The following is a 16,752-nucleotide window of genomic DNA, read 5'->3' as shown; positions in this document are numbered from 1 at the left end:
CTAACTCTGCTTTAAAAACATACAAACTTGGTTGAATAACTAAGTGTTTTATACAGATTCTACTACACCAAAGAAGTGATTACTTTTTTAGAATAATGAAGCTATTTTGTATGCTAAGTAGAATCCACAAGGTCATTTTCTATTAAAAATACATTGAGAAGAAAAAAAATCATATTTTGTAGTACATAGTTCTATAAGAAGCTCCATCCATACTTTTAGAAAAACTGTGTATTATATAAAAACGAGGAGTACTTGTGGCACCTTAGAGACTAACAAATTTATTTGGGCATAAGCTTTTGTGGGCTAAAACCCACTTCATCGGATGCATGCAGTGGAAAATACAGTAGGAAGATACATATACACAGAGAACATGAAAAAATGGGTGTTGCCATACCAACTGTAACAAGACCAATTAATTAAGGTGGGCTATTATCAGCAGGAGAAAAAAAACCTTTTGTAGTGATAATCAGGATGGCCCATTTCAAACAGTTGACAAGAAGATGTGAGTAACAGTAGGGGGAAAACAATTGGCATGGGGAAATAGTTTTTACTTTGTGCAATGACCCTTCCACTCCCAGTCTTTATTCAAGCTTAATTTAATGGTGTCCAGTTTGCAAATTAATTCCAATTCTGCAGTTTCTCATTGGAGTCTGTTTTTGAAGTTTTTTTGTTGGAGAATTGACAGATTGACAGAGCCAGAAGAATACCCAGAAGTCACCTATTCCAGGACAGGCCCAACAAAGAAAGTAACAGAACGCCATTAGCCGTCACCTTCATCCCCCAACTAAAACCTCTCCAGTGCATCATCAAGGATCTACAACCTATCCTGAAGGACGATCCCTCACTCTCACAGATCTTAGGAGAGAGGCCAGTCCTCGCTTACAGACAGCCCCCCAACCTGAAGCAAATACTCACCAGCAACCACACACCATACAACAAAAACACTAACCCAGGAACCTATCCTTGCAACAAAGCCTGTTGCCAACTCTGTCCACAAATCTATTCAAGGGACACCATCATAGGAGCTAATCAATTCAGCCACACCATAAGAGGCTCGTTCACCTGCACATCTACTAATGTGACATATGCCATAATGTGCCAGCAATGCCCCTCTGCCATGTACATTGGCCAAATCAGACACTCTCTACGCAAAAGAATAAATGGACACAAATCAGACATCAAGAATTATAACATTCAAAAACCAGTCAGAGAACACTTCAACCTCCCTGGTCACTCAATTTCAGACCTAAAAGTCACAATTCTCCAGCAAAAAACCTTCAAAAACAGACTCCAATGAGAAACTGCAGAATTGGAATTAATTTGCAAACTGGACACCATTAAATTAAGCTTGAATAAAGACTGGGAGTGGATGGGTCATTGCACAAAGTAAAAACTATTTCCCCATGCCAATTGTTTTCCCCCTACTGTTACTCACATCTTCTTGTCAACTGTTTGAAATGGGCCATCCTGATTATCACTACAAAAGGTTTTTTTTCTCCTGCTAATAATAGCCCACCTTAATTAATTGGTCTTGTTACAGTTGGTATGGCAACACCCATTTTTTCATCTTCTCTGTGTTTATATATATCTTCCTATTGTATATTCCACTGCATGCATCCAATTAAGTGGGTTTTAGCCCATGAAAGCTTATGCCCAAATACATTTGTTAGTCTCTAAGCCACAAGTACTCCTCATTTTTTTTTTGCTGCTACAGACTAACATGACTACCACTCTGAAACCTGTGTATTATATGACAATATTTAATAGTGTATATTATAATGTAATTAAAGACAGCATTACAGTGCTTATGTACAAGGGGGCACAGTTAAGGTTACACATGCAAACTTAACTTTGGTATTTCCTGACTTTGAGTGTCTAACCAATACTGACCAAAATTTTCAAAAAAGTCCGAAGTTTGGCTTCCAAAACCATATTTAGGCAATTAAGTAAGTGGCCTGATTTTCAGAAGTACGGAGCATCCAAGCAGCTCCCACTGACACAGACTCAGGTGGGACTTAGAAAGTGGAAAACTTGGTGAGTGGGTATTTAGAGAAGAAACTGCCCTTTGTAAGAAGGACAGGTGAAGAGTTGTTTGGGAAGCTGTGGGTTGTGGGGGGAGTGAAAGAGAGAGGAAGATTCATAAACGGATACATTCCCAGGCCAGAGGGCACCATTGTGATCATCCAGTTTGACTTCCTATATAACACAGGCCATAGAACTTCCCCCAAATATTCCTAGAGCAGATCTTTTAGAAAAACATCTAATCTTGATTTAAAAATAGCCAGTGATGGACAATGTACCATAACCCTTGGTAAATTGTTCCAATGATTAATTACCCTTGCTGTCGAAAAATTACACCATATTTCCAGTCTAAATTTGTCTAGCTTCAAATTCCAGGTATTAGATCCTGTTATACCTTTCTCTGCTAGATTGAAAAGCCCATTATTACATATCTGTTCCTCATGTAATCAAGTCATCCTTTAATTTTCTCTTTGTTAAGCTAAATAGAACGAGCTGTTTGAGTCTATCACTACAAGGCAGGTTTTCTAATCCTTTAACCATTTTGTTGTGGCTCTTCTCTGAACCCTCTGCAATATATCAACGTTCTTCTTGAACTGTGGCACCAGAACTAGATATCGTATTCCAACAGCGGTCACACCAGCACCAGTCACACCAGCACCACATACAGAGGTAAAATAACCTCTCTATTCCTACTCAAGATTAATTTATTTTACGCATCCTAGGATCACAGTAAGAAGAAAAAAAGTACTTGTGGCACCTTAGAGACTAACAAATTTATTTGAGCATAAGCTTTCGTGAGCTATAGCTCACTTCATCGGATGCATACAGTAAATTTATTTGAGCATAAGCTTTCGTGAGCTACAGCTCACTTCATCGGATGCATACAGTATTTCCACTGTATGCATCCGATGAAGTGAGCTGTAGCTCACGAAAGCTTATGCTCAAATAAATTTTTTAGTCTCTAAGGTGCCACAAATACTCCTTTTCTTTTTGTGGATATAGACTAACACGGCTGCTACTCTGAAACCTAAGATCACAGTATCTCTTTTGGCCAGAGCATCACATTGGGAGCTCATTTTCAGCTGATTAATCACCACAACTGCCAAATCCGTTTCAGAGTCACTGCTTCTCAGAAGAGAGTTCCCCATTCTGTAAGTGTGACCTACATTCTTTGTTCCCAGATGTATACATTTACACTTAGCCATATTAAAATGCTTATTGTTTGCTTGTGCTCAGTTTACCAAGCGATCCAGATCTCTGTGAATCAGTGATCTATATTCTTCATTATTTACCACTTCCCCAATTTTTGGGTTATCTGCAAACTTTATCAGTGATGATTTTATATTTTCTTTCAGGTCACTGATAAAAATTTTAAAAAGTATAGGGCCAAGAACCAATCCCCATGGATGGAACTCCACAGAAAACACACCCACTTGATGATTATTCCTCATTTATAATTACATTTGAAGACCTATCAGTTAGCCAGCTTTTAATCCATTTAATGTGTGCCATGTTAACGTTATATCATTCTAGATTTTTAATCAAACTGTCATGTGTTACCAAGTAAAATGCCTTACAGAAGTCTAAGTATATTTCATCAACACTATTAGCTTCATCAACCAAACTTGTAAACTTAAAAAAAGACATAAGGTTAGTTTGACAGGATGTATTTTCCATTAACCCAGGTTGATTGGCATTACTTATATCACCTTCCTTTAATTCAGTCTTTCTATTATCTTGACCGGGATCGATGTCAGTCTGACAGGCCTATAATTGCACCAGTAACCCGATTTACCCTTTTAAAATAGTGGCATAACATTAACTTTCTTATGGTCTTCTGGAAATTTCCCAGTGCTCCAAAACTTATTAAAAATCAGCCTTAATGGTCCACCAAGCTCCTCAGCCACCTCTTTTAAAAACTCTTGGATACAAGTTATCAGAACCTGCTGATAAAATGCCTAACTTTAGTAGCTACTTTTTTAACATTCTCCTGAGATGCTGGTGGAATGGACAGAGTGTTATCATATCTGACATGACTATGTCATCTGTTTTTTTCCCCAAATACAGAACAAAAATATTTATTGAACACTTCTGCCTTTTCTGTATTACTATTGATAATGCTACCATTTCCACATAGTAATGAACTAACACCATTGTTAGGATTCTTTTTGTTCCTAATATACTTTTAAAAACTCCTTATTTTCCTTAATTCTGCTGGCCATAGAGTTCTCCTTGTGTGTCTTTGCTTCCCCTATCAATTTTCTATAATTCATACATTCTGATTTATATTCATAACTCTCAACTTCCCATTTCTTCCATTTTTTAGATATTTATTTATTTAACAGCTGCCTTCACTTCCCCTCTAAATCAGGTTACTTTTTTAGTCAGTATGGCCTTCTTCCTTGATTGTGGCTTCTTGGGTTTCTAATAAAGTATTCTTAAATAATTTCCAACTATCATTCACAATTTTTTCTGATTAAATTCTTCCTGACAGCTGATCTGGATCAAGATTGTTTTCAGCTTTTTTAAAATAGCCCTTTTAAAGCATTAAGTATATATATCACTGATCTGGATTTTATTCAATTTGCACACTATAAATGTAATCAAGTCATGATTTGTATCTAAGTTACCATTAATTTTTACTTCTATGATCAGTTCCTTTTACTTCTATGATCAGTTCCTGTCAAGATGAAACAATAACTAAAAGAAGATGTGGAAATGGTAGAAGTGTTTAATTAATTTTTTTGTTTTAGTTTTCACCAAAAAGGTTAGCAATTGGATATGTAACATAGTGAATGCCAGTGAAAATAAGGTAGGATCAGAGGCTAAAATAGAGAAAGAATAAGTTAAAAATTACTTAGAAAAGATAGATGTCTTCAAGTCACCAGGACCTGATGAAATACATCCTAGAATACTCAAGGAGCTGATTGAGGAGATATCTGAGCCATTAGCAATTATCTGAAAAATTCTGGAAGAAGGGAGAGATTTCAGAGGACTGGAAAAGGGCAAATATAGTGCCCCTCTGTAAAAAGGGAAATAAGGGACAATCCGGTGAATTGCAGACCAGTCAGCTTAACTTTAGTACCCGAAAAGATAATGGAGCAAATAATTAAGCAATCAATTTGCAAACATAGAGAAGATAATAACGTGATAAGTAACAGTCAGATTTGGATTTGTCAAGAACAAATCGTGTCAAATCAACCTAATATAGCTTTCTTTGACAGGGTAAAGATGTAGATTGGGCGGGGGGGGGGGGGAGAAGTAGATGTGATATATCTTGACTTTAGTAAGGCTTTTGATACTGTCTCACATGATCTTCTTATAAACAAACTAGGGAAATACAACCTAGATGGAGCTACTACAAGGTGGGTGCATAACTGGTTGGAAAACGGTTCCCATCAGTGGTTCACAGTCAAGCTGGAAGGGCATATCGAGTGGAGTCCTGCAAGGATCAGTTCTGGGTCTAGTTTTATTCAACATCTTCATCAGTGATTTAGATAATGGCATACAGAGTACACTTACAAAGTTTGAGGACAATACCAAGCTGGGAGGAGTTACAAGTGCTTTGGAGGGTAGGATTAAAATTCGAAATGATCTGAACAAACTGGAGAAATGGTCTGAAGTAACCAGAAGGAACAATCAGTTGCACACATATAAAATGGGAAATGACTGCCTAGGAAGGAGTTCTGAAGAAAGGGATCTGGGGGTCATAGTGGATCACAAGCTAAATATGAGTCAACAGTGTAATACTGTTGCAAAAAACATCATCATCATTCTGGGACGTATTAGCAGGAGTGTTGTAAGCAAGACATGAGAAGTAATTCTTCCACTCTACTCTGTGCTGATTAGGCCTCAACCGGAGTCTTATGTGGACAAATCGGAGAAAGTCCAGAAAAGAGCAACAACAACAAAAATTAAAGGTCTAGAAAACATGTCCTATGAGGGAAGATTGAAAAAAAATTGGGTTTGTTTAGTCTGGAAAAGAGAAGACTGAGAGGGGACATGATAACAGTTTTCAAGTACACAAAAGGTTGTTACAAGGATGAGGGAGAAAAATTATTCTCCTTAACCTTTGAGGATACGACAAGAAGCAATGGGCTTAAATTGCAGCAAGGGCAGTTTAGGTTGGACATTAACAAAAACTTCCTAACTGTCAGGGTGGTTAAGTACTGAAATAAATTGCCCAGGCAGGTTGCGGAACTCCATCATTAGAGATTTTTAACAGCAGATTAGACAAACACCTGTGAAGGATGGTCTAGAATTTAGATAATCCTTAGTCCTGCCAGGAGTGCAGGGGACTGAACTAGATGAACTCTCGAGGTCCCATCCAGTCCTACGATTGTAGGATTCTATTAAGTCTAACATAGAATTCTCCTGGGTTGGATGCAGGTAGGAAATCGTCATCTATAATTTATAGAAATTCCAAGGATGTTTTAGTCCTGGCAGCATGAGACCTCCAGTATATGTCACTGTCACACTGTCCAAGATCACACAGCTTTTTCCTCTATACATTATAAATAGGTCCAATGAGATTTGATGGTCTCTAGCAGACATCAACTAGTATCCCATCTTGCGCTTTATCTGTTAGGACATTGATCCATAAATATTCAGAATCATTTTCTTCTGACAGGTTTCAGAGTAGCAGCCGTGTTAGTCTGTATTCGCAAAAAGAAAAGGAGTACTTGTGACCGATGAAGTGAGAAGTAGCTCACGAAAGATTATGCTCAAATAAATTTGTTAGTCTCCAAGGTGCCACAATTACTCCTTTTCTTCTGAGTTATCAGTGACTCAGAAACAGGTAATGCTATTTTTGACATACAGTGCCATTCCCCCTCCTCTTTTGCCCATTCAATCCTTCCCTAATAGGTTATAAGCACTGATTTTAAAATTCAAATCATGGGAATCATCCCACCAGGTTTCAGGTAGATTAAATTTATGTTTATAAATTTGCAATTCCAAATCCTCTTGTTTGTAACCCAGGCTCCTACCATTGGTGTATAGGCAATTAAAGACTTGAGGAAGAGAAGAGTTTAAGTAGTTTGGGAGAGGTAGGCCAGACTGGGAGTATGTCTACACTAAAAACTTAAGTCGACCTATATTAGGTTGACTTACAGTCATCACACTAATTACTGCGGTGGTGTACGTCCACATTACCCTCCTCAGGTTGATGGCGTGCGTCCTCACCAAGAGCGCTTCCACCCCCTAAGAGGGGAGTGAGGGGAGCTGAGAGCCTGGTCTCTCAGCTCTGCTGGCAGCTCCCTGCTGGAAGCCCGGCTGCCCCAGAGGTTCCCGACGGGCTTTCCCTGCCCCATCTCCCCGTTCCCTTTCAGGAGCGGGAGGGAAGCCACCCAGGGCTTCTTGCCTTCCTCTTCCCCACCAGGAGCATAGTCCAGCCACCCGGGCTTCTCTCCCGGGCTCCCAGTAGGGAGCAGGGTACAGCTGCCTGGGCTTCTCACTCCACGTGCCAGCTGGGAACCGGGACCAGCCACCCAGGCTTCTTGCCTTGGCTCCCAGCTGGGAGCGGGGTCCAACCACCCAGCTCTCCAGAGGAGCAGGGAGCAGCTGGGCCCTAGATGTCTGGCTTTCTTGCCCTGGGGAACTGTGAAATTGACAAGAGAGCTCACAGCCAATGTAAGTAACACAGCACCTGCACAGACACTGCACTGCCTACACAGTGTCTACTAACTATACTGACATTAGCGCACAGACACGCACTACACGGACATAAGCCCTACGCCTCTTGTGGAGGTGGAGTTATGATGTCGGTGTCGTAGGGCACCTACATAGGCGGGACAAGGCTGTAGTGCGTGCACTGATATAATTCGGTTAACATAAGCAACATTACATCGACCTGTGTAGTGTAAACGGAGCCTGGGGTATTTGAAGGAAGGGAAGAAAGTCAGACAGCTTTGGGAGGCAAGAATTGGATAGGGAATGAGAGGAGAGATTGTGGAGGAAGAAGGAAGGAGACTTAAAGGAAAGGAAGGGAGAAGGAGAGGATTTGGAGGAAAGACTGGAGAGAAGTGAGCATATGGGGAGAACTGAGAGAGAATTTTGGCAGGAAGGGAGGACAGAGTGAAAAGACTGTGGGAGAGGTAGGGAAATCCAGGGGTTTAGTGGAGAGGCAGAAGTGAGTGAGGGGAAAGAAACAAAGGATATATGGAATGGGATAAAGGTGACAGATTGGAGAATTCACAGGTGTGCTACAGCCACGAGTTTCTTCCTCAGACTATACACCCTATGAACGGGTTCTCCCAACAGGTGAAGTGTGGCCTCTGAAACCCGCAGAAGAAGTCCCAGGTCAGGGACTATTATTAGTGTGTTGAGGGTGGGAGAAGGTACACGGCTGGGGCACTCCTGCGCGCTGGCTATTCCCCAGCTGCAATGGTCACAGGTGACCTTGAGTAGCCAGACACAGGAAGGAAGCTAACCAAAGTAGTACAACCATCACCAATAGAGAACCCCATGGGGCTGGGACACTGTGGTTTTGTTGGGGAGGGTCTTTGTTTCTTCCCAACTTTGTGGGCAAAATTACTTCACTGCCTGCAATTTCTATTAAAATTACTGTATCCTCTACTTGTAACACACCAAACACACACACACTCCCCGTAATATAAAAGTTAAATAAACAATAATACCCATTCATTGACATTCAAAATATGAAATCTTGGCAGTGAAGTTGTAGAAAAATTTAGACATGATAAAGATAAGGAATCCACATTATTTCAAGGTTCATCCTGCTTTTATTGTTGTTTACTTCATTTTGGGTCCATCTCATACCTTTGGGTTTTGTGGGATTGAAGATATAACCATACAACCAAAATATGCCCATGAACATAGGCTGTCACAGAGTAATGAAATAAACCCATACAAGTTAATTTGTAGACTCTAAATAATTTAGCCTTGGAATGTTATTCCCATTGGGCAGATGGAAAAACCGAGGCACAGAGGAGATAAATGTCTTGCCCCAGATTACACAGGAAGTCTGTGGCAGAGCTTGGACTAGATCCCAGATATCTTAACTCCCCAGTGCTATGTTTTAAACCTCAAGACCTTCCCTCCCTCCTCAAGTTAGGTATCATATTATTCCTTTTTGATAATGTATTTAATTTAGGATTTCCCCTTTTACTTTTAAGCCAAACAAACAAACAAACTTTTTAAATAAAAAAAGCAGAGACGTTTAATTAGTAACCCCCCAAAAGTTCTAACTATGAGAAGTGCTGAGCAACTGAACTCAATGAGTTGCAGGCATTCAACACATCATAGGCTCAAGCCTTACACTTGTGGATTAACAGGCCTTGGTAGAGCTCCTAGCTGGAATGTACAGGCTTTTTAAAGCACTTCTCTATTTACACTGTCAAGCTAAATATAAAATATGAGCTTCTTTGGCCCAACAGCTTTGCTGTATCACAGTGACAGCCCTGAGTAATGAAAAAGCTGAGGTTTCATGGATAGGCCTTGCTTGTGCTTCAGTGGTGGTGGTCATGAGTACTTTCTGCTGGCCTGGTTATGAACTAAGGACCTGATCCTTCAAACTGATATGCACAATTAATAGCCCCCAGCACAGGAGGATCCCATAGTCCCTGCACAGGGCATCAAATGGAAACAGTGGTTTCAAAATTAAAACAATTTTCCAGTTATACTTAGAGCACTAAGAAATAAAAAAGCATTAGGTAGTTCTATCCCACCCAGCCCTCAGTATTATAACCACACCTGAACTGTTCCATACCAAATGTCAACAACAGGGCTTGATTCACAACTACCTTGTACCTTGGTAGTCATTTACAACTGAGCAAAGTGGTGCTACGATAGCATTTTACATCCATTTTGCACAGATGTAAATGACTACACAAGGTGAAAGGCAGGGGAGATAAAGGCCGTAAATCTAATTCCAACTGGAATGAATGAATGGCTACAAAATACATGCCCAGCAAGAACCTTACCATTCCTGTCTGCACTTGCATGCTCTTTTCCACTAGAAAGAAATGCCCATTCTGAACAACTGCAGATTCATTTATTTAATATTTATATTGAAGTCCCAAAGGCCCACATCAGCATTGAGATCTTAGTGTCCTAGGTGCTTTACAAACATATTACATACACAAAAAAATATTTAAAAAACCATTAGGTTGCAAAGTAAAGTATTCAAATGTTAGGAAATGCCAGAATTAAGATTGCCCATGCAACCTTATAAAAGTATGCCTGCACCACAAATACTATGTGCAGCATTGTAATAAGGACAGTACAGTGATGGAAGAGTTTTTTAAATCCACTCACTCAAGAGAGGGATGTGCCTCTACAATAGGGTTGCCCAAGCAACCTTAATTCAGCCCCCTTGTGCATAACATATACATTATGATACAATTTTAACAACATGGTTACATTATTTTTTCCATGGGAATCCTGCCACATTTGCTTATTTTTGAGTGCTTTTGACTTTGTGACCATTAAGTTCTTTTAATGTAGTTTTTTTTTGTATGTAATTTCCTCCGTTTTTAAAAAAGCAAACTGAAAAAGCAAATTCTATCATATGGAATGGTACTGATCCCTGCATGGGTCATTTGCAGGGTTGGAACCTATAGACTCACAGCACAGACCTCTGCAACTTGAATTAACAGACTAACTGGTAGTAATAGTTACTCTCTAAGTGTACTAGTCATTAGAGGGGGAGGAGATGCAAAGTTTGGCAATGGGTTTCCCTGCCATTTACTAGACTGGATGAAATGTAATAGCCTGTGATACGTAAGAGGTCAGAATAATGATCTAATCATCCTTCTGGATCTCAGGAATTGAGGATCTGGAGGTGAGTGTGCATTATTGTTAAAAACCTTTCTTCTCCTAGCATATCTCCCCATCCCCCAGCCAGCTTCTATACCCCTCTGCATCAGGGAAGATAACTTCTTACTCTTCCCTGTTGCCTGGGCAACATCAGTCGGAGCAGTAAGAGCAAAGGAAAGACTATTCCCAATCACAGTTCCTGTGTTGGTGCCACATCAATCCCTAGCATCAAGGAGCAGCGATTGCAGGGAAAGTCCTACTCAGAACTTGCAGTCCTGGGCAGCAGCATACCCAATGCAGACAGCATCTTTGGAGAACTTAGCTGTCAAACTAACAAACCTCAGCAAATTCTGAAAGGTGGTTTTCAGAGGCTAATAACATCTACCAAATGTAGGTGGATTTTCACGGGGACAACAAAAAGCATGCATCTGACGCCAGGGTGTCCCTCTTGCCAAATTTCAAACTTGAAGGTGATAGAAACCATTTTTACTCGAACTTTTAATGGAAAGTCTTAGACCAAATAGTTTAAAGTTTATCAAAGCTATAACTGAAAACAGGGTCTTGTAATAGAAAGTTTTAGGCAACCCTAACTATAGGCATCACTTAATAGCACTGCCTACAAATCTGACAACATGACAGCACCCCTGCCCTGAACAGCTTACAACCAGAACAAACAAACAGATGAAAACTTAAGATCCCAGGTTGTTGTGAGCCTCGATGTTCAGTGAGCTCTAGGGGCTTGCTTAGGGAAAGCTACATTACTCTTAAATTTGACATTCCCTTCAATCTAGGGTTAAGAGTAATTTGCTGAAGCAGTGGCTCCTGCTAGAGATAACAGGACAAATATAGGCAGCATGCGAAGGAATACAATCTCTCTCAGAAGTCCCAGGATAACCCTAGAGACTCCGACATGTTGAGTCTCTAGCTAATTCCTACAGATGCCTCCCCAGACTACTGAACAGTAGTCTAAATATTGGGAAATTTTATGCTGCATGGTCCTTCCTGAACCCTTTTTCACAGCATTACTACTGGGATTTGATCTTTAGGGAGGAATCTTGTTTCATTCAGCCTCTAATTCTGCACACGCTGTTTCAAGTAAGAGATCCCAAGCTCATCTGTTTTAGGAAAATAAAGTGGAGGCTTTTACCTTGAATCACTGGTGGTATATTATCAGTTATATATTAACACACACACAAAAACCGCAGTTGTGAAACAGCTAGGGATGTTACAAATAAATATATCCGACCCAAAAAAACAAAACATGGAAAGTTAAGCCCCTTAATGGTACATGCCCTCTACTCCTCCACTCACAAGCAACACTTTACCATAACCCCTGCACAGTACAAACCAGGCACTGCAAGCATAACTCTGCACCCCTTTCACACTTCTGCACACACACTTTCCCCTTGCCACAAGTAGTTGTGGCCATTTGGTGTAGTAGTAGGTTGTTTCGAGAGAGGTAGATTGGTAAGGATGTGTGCAGAAAAAGGATTAATGGGGATGATGAAAAGCTAGTACAGAAATAAAAGGTTTGATACCGTGATCCGTCCAAAGCCACTATTATGGCTAAAACACATATAGCAGCAACACAGTAATGTTTCAGAATACACACGGGCTGTACACTTTTTCCAACATGCTTCTATTACGAGAGGTATCCTGTTTACGATTACTCTGTAAAACAACACTTTTACATCTATAAGAGAAGTGCTAATGTCATATAATAAAAGCACTAATAAAATAAGAGAGAACAGGGGCGGGCAAACTTTTTGGCCTGAGGGCCACATCGGGGTTCCAAAACTGTATGGAGGGCTGGTTAGGGAAGGCTGTGCCTCCCCAAACAGCCTGGCCCCCACCCCCTATCCGCCCCCTCCCACTTCCTGCCCCCCTCACAACCCCCAACCCATCCAACCCCCCCTGCTCCTTGTCCCCTGACCGCCCCCTCCTGGGACTCCCTGCCCCTAACCACCCCCCTGGACCCCACCCCCTATCCATTCCCCCCGCTCCCTGTCCCCTGACTGCCCCCCCGGGACCCTCTGCCCCTTATCCAATCCCCCTGCTCCCTGCCCCCTTACCATGCCAGTCAGAGCACCAGGATTGGCAGCCACACTGCCTGGCCAGAGCCAGCCACACAGTCTAGAGCACCGGGGCAGGCTGGCGGCTCTCGCAGCCACGCTGCCGCCCAGTCCTGAGGCTGCACGGGAGGGGAATAGCAGGGTAGGGGCCAGGGGCTAGCATCCCCTGCCAGGAGCTCAAGGGCCGGGCAGGATGGGCCAGATGTGGCCTACGGGCTGTAGTTTGCTCACCTCTGAGATAGAAGCTCTAGGTTGTGGGGGCTGCATGCTGAGCCAAGCGGCCTGCTAGGCTAGGTTGAGAGCTTACTAATGAGGCTCTAGCCTGCTATCCTTTGATCCACAATCTCTTTAGGATCCCTGGAGAAGGAGCAGAAGCTAACTCAGGGAGAACAGGGGTTTAAAAAGCCAGCTCCTAAGCAATGAGAGAAGCTAGCGAACAGGGGATATTTTACAGTGGTGTTTAGGCATATCTGCTTCTTGCACTTCCTCTCTAATCAACATACTCCAAACTTAGGCTAAAAGCCTCCCATCCCCACACTCCCACCCAAAACAAAATAAAAAACAGAGTAAAAATAATGCAGGCAGAAGTCCAGCAACAGAGTGGAGGCTATCCAGCTTATTTCATTGAATCCTTGTGGCAGGTAGTGTATGTGTGCATATAGTGCAAGCAGCCCATTACCCTCAGAGAGACAGTACAGGCTCTTGAGACCGGAGTGGCTGAACTGGAAGACATCTAGATGGATTTGCATGTAGGGTTTAAAACAAAGAAATATTTCTTCACATAATGCACAGTTAACCTGTAGAACTTGTTGTGAAGGGTTCAAAAAAGAATTGGATAAATTCATGGAGGATCAATCACTAGCTGTTAGCCAAGATGGTCACAGACGTAACCCCATGCTCCAAGTGTCTCTAAATCTTCAACTGCCAGAAGCTGGGATTGGACGACACGGGATGGATCATTGCAAAATCACTGTTCTGTTCACTCCCTCTGAAGCAACTGGCAGTGACCACTTCTGGAAGACAGGATACTAGGGCCAGATGGACCATTGGTCTCATTTAGTATGGCCGTTCTTATGTTATGTTCTTATGCTTGCTTGTGTACACAACAGGCAGAATATGACAGAGGGATTGTTTGCTATATTTACAGTTGTAACATGCCAGACAGATTCCCTAAATAAATCTGATATGCCTAGCTGGAATCCCTGAAGTAAATCTGAACAGAGAAACAAACAACAATTGGGTGTGACCTCTCACAAATAAGTAGAGCCTATACAACAATGGATTTAGTTTTTAAAGGAAACTTAAAAGGACACTTTTTCTTGGTGATCATTAGATTTTTGTTTGTAGCGGCATGGCTAATTTTCATTTCAAACCCTTCAGGATATCACTAGGGGTAAAGGAATACTATTAGGTAGCTTAGACCCAAAACGTAGTGTAGTTTTGTTTTGTTGTTTGGTTTATCTTTGAAGTTTAACAAAATCTAAACTGCTTTCCTGAATTTTATGTTTAAAACTTCATTATTCTTTATCATTTACATTATGGTAACATTCGCAGGACTAACCAGAATGGGGCTCTCTAAACCAGTGCATAAAAAATAAATACCCACCACCCTCCCTTTGACATCAAGATTCATTTCTCTTCCTGCAGGGTTGAGTTTCATTTCTCAAACATAAAACAATTCAACATAAGCTCCACATACAAACCAGGTCCTCCCCTACTCTTTATGGAGCTCCCTTCCCAGGAACTCTGCTCAGGAGCTAAGGAGAAAGAATCTCCCTGTTCCTTTCCCTGAACTCAGGCTGTTCTTTCTATCCCAGCGGGCCGGTTCAGAATCTCACCTTTATACCCTGTGATCCCAGGACTTATTCCCTTCACCTGGGCAGGTGGCCTGAGCCTAGGTCCTAGGACTATGTGCAGCTGACCCGCAAGCCCCTATAAAAGGTCAGCTCACCCTGTGATAGGCCCCATTGTGCAAGGCTCTTTGCATTAAAACAGTGTCCCTGTCTCAGAAATTTGCAGCCCAAAATACAAGAACAGATTATAAAAATAAATAATCATGGTCATTGGAACACTTGTTAGTTACCTGTTTCATTGTATTATGCTTTTTACAAATATAAAACATCAAAGAACAATGTTTTGCTTGAGTTAAACAACTCGAACACCTTAGCATTGTGTTAGAACATGAAGATCAGAAAACTAAACAATGAATTCTGTGGGTCAGTGTAAATGGTGGATTCCCTGTAACTTGAAGTCTTTAAATCATAATGTGAGGTTCAGTAACTCGGCCAGAGGTTAGGGGTCTATTACAGGAGTGGATGGGTGAGGTTCTGTGGCCTGCAAAGTGCAGGAGGTCAGACTAGGCCTGCAAAGTGCAGGAGGTCATGATGGTCCGTTCTGGCCTTAAAAGTCTATGAGTCTATGAACCTGGGGTATTGTCCTAACAAAGCCAAACAAATGAAATGTTGAATTTGTGTCTTCCTATAGAACCAATCTCTAACATCTACGGGATGTATCCCACACTTTCTGGTATTTGTAAAAGAGATAATGTATAGTAGGTTAATATAAACATTTTTGTATGACTGGACAATTAAAAACTAGACTAGGTGGCATTATAACGGATTGCTGTTTAAGTCATTATCCAGTTATAAAAATAACGACTTCAGGTGTGGAATAAGTACTAATGGTCAGATGAACTGTGAAAGAAAAGAAAAACATAAAAACATCTTATGCTACTGTGACTGAACTTGCTAAAAACGTATGAGACATAAAAAATGCAGCTGAACTGTTTAAAAACAACAATAACAAAGCCTTTCAGAAAGTCCCACCAGCTATTTGATGGAAAATAAGAATGGAATACTGCTCGACTGCAATTGCAATATTTTTAGAAATACATCAAATATAAATAATAGAAAACAGTCACATATTACTTTCTTCCACAAATTAAAACTAAAATCTATTTCTTCTTTCAGCTAGTTTTGTTAGCATATAGATTGTGCCTGAATCAATCTGAGTGAGCTGTTCAAAGAGAAAGAAAATGATAATCTACTTGTAAGAGGGGTAGTATGTGGTATGAGTAAATGCCTGGGAGCCATAAATTCCCTAAACCTAATCCCAGTTCTTTTGCTAATTTGCCTTGCCTTATGCCTTAGTTCTTCTCTATCAGTTTCCTCATCTGCAAAATGGTAATTATTATTATTTACAGTCCCTCTCCTAGAAAGGCACTATAAATTAGTTTAATGTCTGTTATTCAACCTGAAGATGTTCACTATTATATAAATTACCACTAAAATAAGAAATTTTAAAAGAGTTAAATCTTTATTTTAATTTCACTAGAATAAAGTCCCTGGGTTGAATGGTTCACACTTGTATTTATCAATGTAACCTACAAATATCAGTTTCCTTAAATGAGTCATATCTTCCTTGCCAAGATTACTAATCTGATATGTTGACCCTTTTGCTACTATAATTAAGGTTCAGGTTTTTTACTATGCCCCAAGCTATTTACAGTAGAGCAATGAGCTTATTAAGAAAATCTATTGGGTTTATACTTTAAAGCTGGCTTTACAGTATAACAACACTGATGCCCGATGCCCTTTCAGGAAAGAGGAAAGAACATATCCCACCAACTGTGAAATAACTAGGCTTATGATAATACATTGGCATCATTCAAATGAATGTACACACAACTTTTCAAGCACTTCATTGTATTTCTTTGCTAGAGGACTATGTGTAACTAAGCTTCAGAAAACATTTCAAGAGTCTGCACAGCTGACTTGGAGCCACAAGGATATTTTGCAGCACTGATGTCTTTACAAGTATTAGAGGAACAGCCGTGTTAGTCTGTATTCGCAAAAAGAAAAGGAGTACTTGTGGCACCTTA

General features: G+C 40.7%; 1 protein-coding gene across 25 annotated transcripts in view; it reads right to left on the bottom strand.

Annotated features, from left to right (window-relative positions):
- The window catches only part of MBNL2 (muscleblind like splicing regulator 2), a 177,640-nt gene that overhangs the window by 115,741 nt on the left and 45,147 nt on the right, over positions 1-16,752 (bottom strand). The gene's annotated exons all lie outside the window — the stretch shown is intronic.

The sequence above is a fragment of the Caretta caretta genome, chromosome 1 (genome assembly GCF_965140235.1).
Source record: "Caretta caretta isolate rCarCar2 chromosome 1, rCarCar1.hap1, whole genome shotgun sequence".
Classification (NCBI taxonomy): Eukaryota; Metazoa; Chordata; order Testudines; family Cheloniidae; genus Caretta; species Caretta caretta.
The sequence above is the reverse complement of the archived record's forward strand: the minus strand, read 5'-3'. Positions and strand labels throughout refer to the sequence as shown.